The following is a 14,100-nucleotide window of genomic DNA, read 5'->3' on the forward strand; positions in this document are numbered from 1 at the left end:
ACGGCTGAGAAAGTCCCCTCCCTGTGTAGTCTGGCCTGATTTTTAATTAAATAATTAATAAATTAAATAATCTTGCAACTATGGCCTATTTAGTGCCATTTTGTTTTGTCCATACAGACAAAAGAGCTCTTTTTACAACAACAAAAAGTACCTCCAAAAGCCATTAAAAAATAGTTTAATGAGGGTGGAGGGAAATATCTGTACAAAAGCTGGTTGCATCCAAAACTCCCTATAAAGAAAAGCTAGTGGGAATATGCTTTGGGAAACTAGCTGCTAAGAAAACCAACTTTATCTTGATCCTGATCCCATTGCCATGTTTCCATTTTTAAACAAACTTCCTTTTCTCCCTCAACCTATAAAGTTACACTTCCTTTAGTTCAGCTACAGGCCACCATAATTGGACTGAACCCCTAGTGTCATTCCATTCCAAAACCAACAAGATTGCTCACAAGCCACACTGGCTGCTTTCCAGATTGCAGGGAGGCAGAAGAGCTGGGGGAACATCCTAGTTAAAAAACAACTACCAAAAAAAACCCAGTCCAACAACAGATACCCGACACACTGCTCCAATTCTGGATAAATCTGCATTGTCAACAGATAAATGATTTTAACTAGATTGATAGTTTGAGGCCTATGTACAATATTAACACTGTATAGATGTTAAAGATGACATAGTTCTGGATGAGGATTTTTTTATTTCCATCTGATTTACTACATAAATAGTTGGTATAATTCCATCAAAAAATTCTTTTGATTAAACACCAACTAAAAAAACCCACCAATAGCTACAAACTAGTTTAGCAACCACGCTGGAGGGAAGGGATACAATCCAGAGGGACCCTGACAGGCTTGAGAGGTAGGCCTGTGCAAACCTCACGAAGTTCAACAAGGCCAAGTGCAAGGTCCTGCACCTGGGTCGAGGCAGTTCCGAGCACAAATATAGGCTGGGCAGAAATAGCTTGAAAGCAGCCCTGAGGAGAAGGACTTGGGCATGCTGGTGTATGAGAAGCTCAACATAAGTCAGCAATGTGCACCTGCAGCCCAGAAAGCCAAACTTATCTGTGGCCACATCAAAAGAAATGTGACCAGGAGGGCAAGGGAGGTGATTGTCCCCCTCTACTCTGCTATCTTGAAATCTCACTTGAGTACTGTGTCCAGCTCTGGGGCACCCAGTATAAGAAGGACACAAATCTGCTGGAGTGAGTCCAGAGGAGGTCCACAAAGATGATCCAAAGGCTGGGCACTTCTCTTGTGAGGACAGGCTGAGAGAGTTGGGGTTGTTCAGCCTGCACAAGAGAAGGCTCTGGGGAGACTTTATGGCGACCTTCTAGTACCTGAAAGAGGCGTACAAGAAACCTGGAAAGGGCATGTAGTGATAGTGCAAGGGGTAATAGCTTTAAACTGAAAAAGGGTGGGTTTACATTAGATATAAGAAATAAATTGTATATCTTGAGGATGATGAGGCACTGGAACAGGCTGCCCAAGGAAGCTGTGTCTGCTCCATCCCTGAAAGTGTGCAAGTCCCTGTTGGATGAGGCTTTGAGCAAGCTGATGTAGTGGGACATGTCCCTGCCCACAGAAGAGGGGCTGGAATTACATGATCTTTAAGGTCCCTTCCAACTCAAACCATTCTATGATTCTATGAGCATATGAGCCTGACATATAACTCTGCTATTTTTTATAAACAATTTTTCCATTCTGACTTTGTGATCATCTCTTTCTATTCTCTTAAACAGACGTATGCATACAAAGTATCAGGGACTGCCAATAAAACTTACATTTTATAAGAAAACAAAAGTCACAGGATTTTTATTTTTTTTTAAAAAAGGATTTAGCAACATTTTTGATCCACTACAGAACAAAAACACAGCTCAGTGGGGGAAGTGGAAGAGAGAATCAATATATTTCAGCCTAGTGTATTAATGGAAAACGATAATGAACTGCATACATTTAACATGATAGACATTTTAAAAGTTTAACCAAAACAAGAGCTCAATAGCTGCAAGACTCTCTCCAGGCCAGCCTGAAGAGCTAGGCTGTGCTCTAGGGATGGGCATAAGCCACTTTTCTGAATAAGAAAGAAAGCAGGAGTAAAATTTCACAGCAAAATACAACAAGCAGAAATGAGAAACACCAAACTTATTATCACGATAACATTGTGCAAGTAAAAAATATTTACACTAAATCCCCAGGAAGGACAAAGGTTTTGGTTTATTCTTATTGCCTCATATAGTCTTTCCAGTTCAAGTTCCCATAACAAATTTTTTAAATGTAAAAAGGCTCTAATTTTTGCCATCCCAAAACAGCGTCCTCACTGGAAGGAAATCATGTATTGAATTGCCATTTCACCAGAAATCTCTATTCATACTGGAATACAAAGAGATAAGACAGATTCTTGCAATGATGCTTGGAAATAATCTGCCCTGAATTCAAATGTACTATTACATTTTTGAGTATACTTTGCATTTAATTACTTGCTTCACCAGCAGTTGCTCATTACACATAAACCATGTCAATCTAATCACTCCAAGCATTTGTAAACTGCTGCTCTCTAACAATACAGAATTGCAAGTATTCCTTGCAACATACAGTGTGCATTGATGTAACGTTATATACTTATTTTCAACCAGGCTAGGACAAAGTCCTCGTCTGCATCATTTGACTGAATATATAAAAACATCCAGAGTATTTATTTTCTAGATACTAGAAGACAAATCTAAACATTCATGCTGCCTGGATTCACCATATGGTGTTAAGCAGCAAGAACTGGAGTCAGCAAGAAGTTTCTGCCCTTTCATTATAATTTATATGTCAGCACTTATCTCACTAAATATAACTCATCTACAAAAAAACATGTACTCCAGCACCAGCCTAAGGTGTTACTGCATTATACAGCACCTATCCAGACGAATGACAGAAGCTTTTACTCCCGCATTTGAAATTCAGCAACCACCCAGGTACCAATTTGTGACATCTGAAATTCTGCACTAAATGGTACAAGAAACACTCATGTTGTTAGAGGCGGACAGAGAGGAGTTACTAAGATTACAGAGGCAGACAGCAAAGAACAGTAGCAATCCACCACCCTTCCTACATACCTTTCCCAGGTCTATGCCAAAAAGGTTCAGAGATGCTTGAGCCTTTTTTGTCCACCACATGAACAAAGGGATTAAGATGTTGAAGTACAGCAGCTTCCTTTCTCATCCCATATACAGCCACAGTAAGTTCCTTACAGAAAAGTGTATGACATGACTTCTAAGATTATCAATTAGTAAGAGTTATCAAGTATTAATACTAATTATTTGCATGCAACATTTAAGTCTCAAAGAAATAACCCATGCTCTGTACTCTGTATGCTGTGCAACCAAGTGAATGACTTGCAGTCACCACCCTGCAAATCCTGCTAGCCCTCAGAACCATATTGCCTATAAACAGCTGGAAACTAGGAAGCTGGCTTGGAAATCCTTAAACAGAAGGAAAGCAGAATATTTGCAAAGAACAGGTTCATTTTTCATTTAGCAGCACTGTTGCTGCACTTAAAGCTTTGCTAAACACACTCACCATTGAGCGCTCTGGTACTGCACCATGCTAAAAAGGGCTTGGTTGGCCAATTACTGGTTTTGCAAACGGTGAGTTTAAAATTAACTAAAGCAATTATCACATTTTCTGGCAGTAATGTACGTGCCTGGCTGTGCAAGCAGGAAGGGTCCCTGCCAGGCTGTGCATTCCCAACACGAAGCTCCTGCAGCGACAGCAGTGTGACCAGTGCCCAGTGCTGTCAGGGCAAGCTGGGGCCTCACACAGGACAGGAGAGGACTGGAAACAGATGACCTGGGCTAGCCAAGGGGCACTGAGGGACAAAAGAGGAGGATACACCTGGGTCTTGCTCGCCACCTCTGGGAAAATTTAAAAACTGGAATTGGCGATAAAAATGAGCATGTTAATGCAGAACAGCATGGAAGCTCAAGCTAATTGGTTTGTTCTTATTTCTATAATGTTATTGGTTGCACTTACAAGCTGTAACTAGAAAGCATCATCAAATCAGGTGTTCTTACTGTACTGGCTGAAGCTCTGAAGCCTCACATCATGGTATTTTCTATGGTATGCCTATGAACATTTGTTTGCTCTGAATGAGTGATTTTCCCTACTGTAAAAAGATGCAAAGCAGGTCCTAGAAGATGGTGGAAAAGGATCTCCTGCTCTTGCTGCCCCTAATTTTGATTCTATCTATGTTAAGAAGTTGCACACAGTAGCTTCAGCTTCAAGTAGTTTAATACAGCCTTGTATATGGACTGTCTGATGAACAGAAATATCAATCCTACCAGTATTTCCCAAGCTTAATGCACAAATAAAATATCTTTAATTTCAATTATTTCAAGATCATTCCTGAACAGGTATGAAAAGCTCCATTTCTTTGTCTTTTCATTTGCTGGTGGTTTGGGATCAGTAAGGATGTCAGTGGTTCAAAGCAAAAGAGAGAAATATCATCACTACTTCTGTCATCTCACTGAGGATCAAGAAATCAGAGCTCCCAAAAATCAGAACATATAGAGGCAGTAAGGGACTCCCCGCACTTAGTAGAAGGTTTTGGAGATGCTGCATCACTGCTCCTCAGTAAGAAACCCTTGTTCCGTTCATCTGCATTTGAAAGCCCTTCTCCTCTGTCTGGATAGTGATACGTAGCACAGTATGTCTACTGAAAAGAAAAAGCAATTAGCTTTATTTTCAAAACCTCTTGAGAAAAGGTACAGAGAGGTGTGAGATCTCTAATGTCAGAAGAGATTTTCTGACTTTGGAACCAGCCAGCAGAGATGAGACGTTGCAGATCCCAGCTCACTACAAAGAGTACGGAAATGTAATCCATTTGCCTTAACATCCTGGGAATAAAAAGTCTTCACTCTTTTTTTGTGGGATTGTTTGTTTGTTCATTTAAATGAGGGAATTAAAGTAAAATTAAACCAAGGTAGTTCACAGGTGTATCTAGCTGAATGAAACAGGCACTGTGAATAAAAGCTTCAAGAGCCTGAAACTGAGGGCCTGCAAGAGATACTACAACATCACAATTAAGTGCACATCCTTACCTCCTCTAACTGACCTTGAGCCTAGAAGTAGAAAGCCTAACCCTTCAGAGAAGAGGGACAAGCAAGGAGCATTGGCCCCAGTTAGGAGATTCTCCCAGAGCTATGTTCGTCTCCAGACAAAAACATTTACCAGCTTTCCTGTTCACAGTGGGAGAGGTGCCAAAAAAGGAGTTTATTTTTGGGTCTAACTATACAGAGAAGTGATATCACAGAGTTTCATCTCATTATTCCTAGAAGCACTATCAAGATGCTTGACAAACCCTCTCCTGGGCCATCTCAACTAGTTGAAGTTACAGAGTCTACAGATTCTCTGACACACGTTTTTTTCTGCTGTTTCAGTGAGTTTCAGTAGCCCACAGAAGTACACAATGAATTCTGGCACAAGCCCAAGGTAGCCAGTGCATGGCTGGGAGCTGGAGGAAGGAAGGAAGGAAGGAAGCAAGCACGGAGAGGGGAATGTTTTACCCTTTTTGAAACTGATGAAACATTAAATCATCTCACCATGGCTCCAAAAACACCATCCGGTTTTACCCAGCACCTAGGCACAAAAGCATGCTGTGCCACAAAGGCTGCTGCTCCAGCAGAGCAACCTCCCAGCATGGAAAGAGAAACACCTACAAGGCCAACCATTATGCTCCAGCCCTGAGAAAGTAAGGACAATTGTCTAAAGCACTGGTGGCCACACATGTTGAAATAAAAAATATCACTGTAAATACTTAGCAACCAACATTTCACCTTTATTAATTTTTCTACTTTTTCCATACGGCTCTGTAAGCCAGATGAGGACCACTGCCCATTGCCTTACGCAGCACCAGTGAACAAGCAACTAGAGGAACCACCAGTAACCTAGATTGTAAACCAGGCAAGAACTGCACGGCAATAGTCTCTGTAGAAGTATTTTACAGTAAAAAATAAGACTTTTTTTCCTTTGGCAGTACTTACATTTGTCACAATTCCATTAAAAAAAAAGAAAAAAAAGGGACTTGTTGAGAAATAGGAGGTCAAAAGCTTTTTTGATCCAAAGATAGTTCCTTCAGCCATTTCAATGGGATATGCATGTATACATAAAGATCAGGTTGGATCAGATGTTCGGCTTGTCAGCTTTACAAAGTCCAGCTTATACAATTCGTTCAGTATGATGCAGCCTGTAGCAGCTACTTTATCTGGTGAAGCACAAAAAAAATTAAGTAACCATCCAGTCTTATGACTGCTTGTCATAACTGCGCTGCCTATCTAAAGTTCAAATAACTTTTTATCCACTACATTAAAAAAAATACGTTAAAGATGGCAAAAAAATGAGCTATATAATTTCACACTTCAGTATCTCTTCACTGAGACATTTTACCTTCCCTCTGATTACTTGTCCAGTGATCACAACAGTCTCCTACGGTCTTTAGGCAATACTTAAAAATTATCCCGGCTGTTGTGGAAAGGCCTTAGGAGACTAACGGATCCACATTTGTGGTTAGGTAATTAGGCTGAAACTCCAAATCTGCCTAAACTAGTGGGATTCTCCCATCAACTTCAGCTGAGTCAGGATTTTAAAACCACCAATAAAAAGATGTGTATTTTTATCCAAAGTTCAAGCTACAGAAGTTTTGCAGTTTCCTGTTGTCATTAATTTTGTTGTCAAACAACAAATACCACCCACACATGTATTTTTTTAATACAATAAGGCAAATGTCAGGGCAATCATAGTTTGGGATTGGAAAGTCTGACAAGGTGCCAGAACAGTGAAAGTGATCCCACCACAGATTGTTCAGCAGCAGCAATAACATTAAATTCCTACCCACTCTGTTCAGCAACATGCTACAGTAACATAAATCTGTGAAATTGAAGCTAATGCACACTCTTTTTATTTGCTTTGCATTTCCTGTCCAATTTTTGCAAACAAACAAAAACACTAATAAGAGCCTATAACTCACTCAAACAGTAAAGGTGAAAGTCTAATTTAAAGGATGACAATGAGTTCACAACCTGGCTTTAGAATGAAAGCAGAGAAAAGGTGAAAAGGAGCAGATAGAAAATTCAACCCAGCCAAAGAACACATGTAACAGGCAAATGATTTCTTCCAGACAAATTCTGAAGATTCTTCTATATCCCACATACCACACAGATGTCTCTATTTAAAAAAAACAAACCCCAAACCACCACAAACAAACAAACCAACCAACCAAACAAAACCTAAAAAAGCCAAACCCCATCATATCCAAAAGCATACTTTTTACTTGATCAACCTAGACTCGTACTAATGCCTGTCATCCCTGCTATGAAACTCTTAGCACAGACTTGTATGTGCTCCGGGCTTTGCAAGGTGGGCAAAACTGAGCCCAACAGGCATGAATTTGAAGTTTTGCTTACACAGCTTGGGCTTTCATAGTTCTCCAGTGTCACAGCACAGTCATCTAGGTCTTTAGTTTTCAGACTCTTCATCTGCTTATTTCTCATGATTTTGGGAGCTATAGATTTGCAGGAAAAAATCCATTTGCAGGGAACTTCATCTTTCTAAACTACCAAGAAGCGTTCACGCGTAAGCCAACATCTGGAATGGATAATTTCACAAGTGGTTATGGTAAGATAAAGGGCAGAGACCACAGCAAAATAATGCTTGGTCAGCTGAGTTAGAAATGTCCTGTGTCCATACTCTGAGCCTGGGGACAAAAATCGGGTTGGAGATAAAGTGGCAGCTCAACGAGGCTAAACAGAAGAAAACACTAACTCCTTCACTATTTATAACAGTAGAGAAAATATTGCAACATGTTGGCAAGTTATCACAAGCCCGTGTTCATTACCAGCCCCAATCTTCAATCACAGTACTTTAGTGGTTTACAGGCAAGAAAGCGTAGCTCTGCGATTTCCAGTGGGGCTTGCTTGCCAAGTACCCGATAAAGTCAGCATCAGAGTGCTGATGGACCCTACTTCATAACTTTCTCTCCATATAACCAAAAAGAGCAGTTTTCACAGACTGATTTAACCCCAGCACAATACTAATGTGGCTGCCTGTGGTATCTTGAACCAAGCTCCATACAAAACAAGAAATAAATAGGACTGCAAATTAATACATGTTTCAAGACAAAAGTATTGTTAATTATGCTATTTCTCCTTTTTCAGCAAATTTCAAATGGCTGGAAATCTAGATGCAGCCAAAGCAGCAAGTATGGGTTGCACAAAAAGTGTTTCACATGCAAAAGAGTTTGTATAATTAGCACCTTGGTGTTATTTGTTTTTCTATGCAGATGAATGAACTAGTTCTGACAAAGTAAGCATCCCAGCACTTCTCAACTAGAATTTACAGGTTCTCTCAGTCTCTCTGGCTCTCCTGCCATTACCCACCACTTACACGCAGCACCATCATGCCTCTTCCAGCACTCTGTTAAAACACACGGGAAAAAAGAGCAACAAAAACCTTCTGCACTGTCCTCCACTTGGACACCTATGTGGCTACAGCAATATTAAGAAGCAATTTTTGTATCTCCCCCATGACAACAGCCTATCTCACTCTGTTCTCTCCTTCCAAGACTTAAGAAACTGGAGTAATAAAATTTGTCTTTATAAAGTACTACTTCTACCCTCTCTACTCCCATGCTCAAGTGAGGGTCAAAACCAGGCCACCAGTGGTGCAACCACACAGGGGACTCTTTTCTGGTAGAGATAACACAGCTACAAGACCTGATGGTGAAGGTACTATTTTCATCTTGACTAGACCATATTATCAGGCGCTTAAAAAAATATTAATTGCACTGCAGACCCTATGATGCATACACCCATGTACCCACAGGCACTCCATGGAAGTGACTATGAGGAGCCCAGGAAACCTCTAGCTGTAAAACGCCATTTAACCCAAGCGCACAGACATCAAGTGTGCAGGCGTATCATCTGTATCCACATCCAAACACCAAAACACTGTGTGCAGCTTTTTAATTGCATTATCTGGATAGCATATATTGCAAAACAAGCACCCGAACCACTTGGCTTTCAAGTCTGATGAAATTCTGAAGCTCTTTAAGATGTCTTTTGCTCTCAAGGGTATTGGACTCTGCAACAATGTATGCCCTCTCTCAGCAGCAGACACCTCTTCCATACCCTTTGCGCCCAGATGCCAACTCAGAAGACAAGGTCTGGGAGTCAAATGCTGCTGGCCCCATGCCAGTTCTCCATTTGGCAGGAATCCCATTTGACAAGCTACAGTCAGATCGTGCAAGCCCTATTACTCTCCTAAAGCTTTGCAGTTGGACCTCTGCATTCATTTTATATCTACTTCTCTCACGCTTCATCTGTTGTTTTAAAATTACTTGGAAGTATCCTTAGATTAAGCTTTATATAATCCTATACTAACAATCCCAAAAGAAATACACAGAAACCAAAGCCCATTTCTTTAAAATGTTAAATTATAACTGTTTACTTAGTTTATAGTACCCAGAAGCATAAATAGTAGAAACAAAACCCAAGCAAGTTAGAAATATTGTTCCAAAGAGAGTAACCATCTGCACCTGGCTACTGAACATGACTTGAGAGTTTATTACATGCACTAAAAGCAGCCCAATATGCATTAATCCACTCTTCTCATCTATGAGGCAGATACACCATCCAGGGAAGTAAATACACACAAGCCAATGTTCTCATACGCACATATACAGTCTTGAGTGCGAGGCAGAAATACCAGCAACCTTTACTTATACAAACAGATGTGCCACTCAGAAACCTGTCAAGGGCTGATAACAAGAAGAGTACACTCAGATAACCCACATTATATGCAGATTATGTCTATGTAATCTAGAGGGTATTTCAGATTACTGTGCCCTACTTGAGCATCCCACAGTTTTTTTCCTAATAGATACAAAGAAGTTTCTCTAAGCCTTCTCTGCCACTTGGGAGTTTCAGTGCGATGGGGAGACTGATGGGACCCGAAGCTCATTATGGTACCCTTCATCCTTAGGCTACCTGTCAAATGTAGAAAGGTTTTGTAGCAACTAAGTTGTCCCAGCCCATCAAGCCTCAGTGGCATGGACAGTCTGAGCTATCCAGACTATAACTACACCTCATGGCTTTTGACAGACTCACTGAAGAACTAGATGGACAGGGTCCAATGACCCACCTGGGTCAGGTTTATCCTGTTAATGCTATATCACACATACCCTGATACAAGGACAGCTTGTTCTTCTGCTGCTCTCACCTCTGGGGATGTTTTTTGTTATTTGGTTCATTAGGGTTCGTTTCCTTTATTTTCTCTTCTGTGAGTATGGGAAAGTCCCCAAAGGTAAGATGGCACTACTACCAGAGCAATCCAGATCTGTTAAGTAAGGATCATTATCTATTTAGAAAAAAACCCAAACAACATCAATCCAAACCTCTTTGAACTTCCACCTACACCTATTTTCCATAACCAGTGCAGAACCCTCTGCAGGCCTACAGACAGACTTCACCCTACTATTGGGTCCCAAGAGAAAATTAAACCTCTCGGGGTAAAATAATTGACACCAGGCCTGCGGAATCTGAGCCTGCGAGCATTCAGCAGGTTGATCTGACCCACACCGAAATCCGAGGCGGTGGGATGCGCACGGGCGGAGGGGGGGAATGGGGGAATGGGCACGGGGAGGGGAGAATGGGCACGGGGAAGGGGGGCAAAACGGGCCAGCGGGGCGGGGGGGGGGAAGGGGGGGAGGAGAACGGGCACCGGGGAGGGGGAGGAGGAGAACGGGGACGGAGGTGGGGGAATGGGCAGCGGCGGGGGGGGGAGAAAGAACGGGCACGGGGGGCAGGGAATGGGGACGGAGGGATGGGCACAGCACTGCCACGCTCCTAAACTTTTCAGGACTCGCCCGCGGGGTTCCCCATCCCTGGAGGTGTTCAAGGCCAGGCTAGAAGCGGCCTGGGGCAGCCTGGTCTGGTGGGACGTCCCTGCCCCGAGCAGGGGGGGTGGCCCTAGGTGATGTTTAAGGTCCCTTCCAGCCCAAACTCCTCTCCGATTCCACGCTTCCCACGGCCACCCCCGCGCGGGAGCCCTGCCGGCCGCCGGGGATCCCGCCGCCGCCGCCCCGGGGGCCCCGCACGGCTCGCAGCGCCGCCGGCAGCCGCAGCGGGCGGGGCAGCGGCCGGCCCCGCACCTTCCCCGCGCCGGGACGCACCTTCCCCCCGCCGCGGAGGGGGGCCCTGCCGTGCGCGGTCAGCGCGGCGGGGGCGCCGCTCCCCAGGCCGCCCTCCCCCTCCTCCTCTTCCTCCTCCTCCTCTTCCTCCTCGTCCTCCACCGCGTCGTCGTCCCCGTCCTCCTCGTCGGGCGCGGCGGCGGCGGCGGAGCAGCCCTCCCGCGGGGGGGGCCGCGCGCCGCCCTCCCGCGCCGGCCCCGCGCGCCGCCCGCCGCGCCCGCCGCGCTTGGCCGGGCGCCGCGCCTGCATCCCGCCCGGAACGGAGCGGAGCGGAACGGAGCCGCCGAGGGGGCCGCGGCCAGCCGGGCCCCGCGCCCCCAGCGCGCGCCCTCCTCGCGGGGGCCGCGCCGCCAGCCCGCCCCGCCGACAAAACCCGGACTGGAGTCCGGATCGCGGCTCCGCGCCGAGGGCCCCGCGGCCGCCGAGGCCCCGCGCCTCTCCCCGCAAAACCGGCCGAAAGGGGGAAAAATATCGGACTTTTGGGGGGGGGGAAAAACGATGAAAAGAGACTCGGAGTTTTCGAGACGAAAATCTGTCTGCAGCCTGTTGAGAACACCGTCCAGGAAATAACTTCCAGTTAAAATTGCAGTACTACCGCGCTTTAAAATACCTTTCTAAAACGTTTTGTTGGTTTTTTTTTTCTTTAATTAAATTACTATGTTTCAAAGGAGTTTGAAGTTACCGCAGTGACCACTTAATTTATTATACAATTACAGAATCACCGGGTTGAAAGGACCTCCTGGATCATCGAGCCCAACCATTCCTATCTGCCACTAAACCCTGTCATTTATTAAAGCCTCCAGAGATTAATTTACATATAATAAAGGTTGGCACATGCTTCTCCCAGCGTCTTCCTCTATAAGTAAGTTTTAAGTCTGCATTTATCTGTTGCTTTTGAGCCATGTATATCATAGAATCATAGAATAGTTTGGGTCAGAAGGGACCTTAAAGATCATCCAGTCCCACCCCCCCATGCCATGGGCAGGGACACTTCCCACTAGATCAGGGTACCCAAGGCTCCATCTAACGTGGCCTTGAACACCTCCAGGGATGGGGCAGCCACAGCTTCCCTGGGCAACCTGTGCCAGTGCCTCACCGCCCTCACGGTGAAGAAATTCTTCTTTATGTCTAGTCTAAATCTGCCCCTCTCCAGTTTATACTTGCCCCTTGTCCTATCACTACAAGCCTTTGTAAACAGTATATATTCTTTTCCATTTACAAGTGAATTACAGTAAATCCCTTTTCAGTGTTAGTACATTTCTCCCCATGCATTCTGGTTTGTAGACATGCCAACAAGCCAAACATACACAGAACGTGTCAGCATGGGGCCAAGCTTCACCTCTGACGCTAGGTTGATTTGTCCCTGTCAAAAAGTAAAGATATTTATTCAGTTTAGAATACAGCTCGCAGCGCTTTCTGTGCAAGAAAGTATAGATAATACATTACGCATTCATAAAGGAATAATGAAGTTACTTTTCATCCTAACTATGGAAGTTGTTTCAATTTTCTCAACCCTACCACGCAAACTGGTTGTTTTCATTCATTCTTTCAAGGTTTCCAGAGGCTCTGCATCTCCAGACAAGATCCACAACAGAATCGTTGGTAAATCCTGGTATTATCAAATCTTCCAGCAGTATTTCCCACACATCTTAAAGCGCCAATTCCAGATGTTTTACTGTGGCTCTGATCAGCTGCACTGCAATGTCGGGTCAGCCCATCTCAGAGCACAACAGCTGGCAAAGTCCCTGGGACACCACCACAACATGTCCCATCTTTTTTTTCCTGCTACTGCATGAGTATTTAGCTTCTTGATGCCAGGTTAATGTATCAGTCATGGTTTTTTGAAGCTGATGTTGCGTAAAGGGTAGATTCGTGGAAGGAAAAAAAAAAAGAATAAATGCTTTTAGTTTTATTCCTACACAGAAGGTTGAGAATTAAAGTTTAAATTTGACAGAAAAAGTTACGCTCTAAGTTTTGCCTTAAACATGAATTCCACCATGAATTTAAACGGTGTTCTCAGTTTCTTCATACTTGTACCTTAAAGGCATAGAAATGGAATCATTCCAATACCTCCTATCATTAAAATTATTTGAGATATTTTGTATCATTTGAACACCACCTAAATCTAATGGCAATCTTCTGTAGCAGTCTGTGTTCACAGTTACTGAAACCTAATCAAGTTACTCAAAGTCCCATTCCTGTCTGCTGCATACTGGGATACATGTTGAGAGACACAAATAACAGAACGGAGACCAAAGAATGTCTTGTGGAAAGCACTGATGATAAAGGATGGTGGAGCTGGCACAGACATGTCCGTAAATCTGTGACGCCTCGCCCTTCAGCCTCTATTTGAACTCTGTGTTCAGCCCTTTCATTCCAGGACTTGCTGTAAGGCACAGTTGACTTGACGCCTCTTGCCCTGAGGTTTTGGTGAGTGAGAATAAAAAAAGAGATTGTTATCCAGTAGTAGAGCTTTTAGTTGTCAGTTCAACAATTGTTTCAAAAATTAACAGAGGGGTTCCCTGCTTTGGGAGCACAGTGGCAGGAGGGAGAGAAGAGAAGCTCAGCCAAGCTCTTAGGGACACAGAAAACACCCCAGACCAGCCTGCCTCTGTGCAGGAGATCACTCCATTCTTCGGATGCTGCCTCTTCTCCACCCGGATCCTGGCAGGTCACAGCCCCTCAGCTCTCAAAGCAGAGCAGGAGAGCAGCTGAGCCCTGGAAAAGTTGGGCAGGGTGAGAGAGGAAAAACGTAACCAAATTCTGGTGGAGGGAAAGGAGGCAGAATAGTTTTGGTGTCAGAAGGCAAAGAGAAGGGCAGTCCAGGGTTCACTGGGCTGATGGGCAGAGCAATCCTGGGAAGGGGTTTGAAGGAG

The 14,100-nt window shown here is 44.0% G+C and overlaps 1 protein-coding gene across 1 annotated transcript in view; it reads right to left on the reverse strand.

Annotated features, from left to right (window-relative positions):
* ZNF704 (zinc finger protein 704) overlaps nt 1-11,317 on the reverse strand; it is an 85,157-nt gene extending 73,840 nt beyond the window's left edge. The window contains exon 1 of the mRNA XM_069854291.1: nt 11,207-11,317. The gene's annotated coding sequence lies outside the window, so the exon portion shown is untranslated. The remainder of the gene's footprint in view (nt 1-11,206) is intronic.
* Between the last annotated feature and the right edge of the window lie 2,783 nt (nt 11,318-14,100).

The sequence above is a fragment of the Phaenicophaeus curvirostris genome, chromosome 3, assembly GCF_032191515.1.
Source record: "Phaenicophaeus curvirostris isolate KB17595 chromosome 3, BPBGC_Pcur_1.0, whole genome shotgun sequence".
In the NCBI taxonomy this organism is placed as follows: domain Eukaryota; kingdom Metazoa; phylum Chordata; class Aves; order Cuculiformes; family Cuculidae; genus Phaenicophaeus; species Phaenicophaeus curvirostris.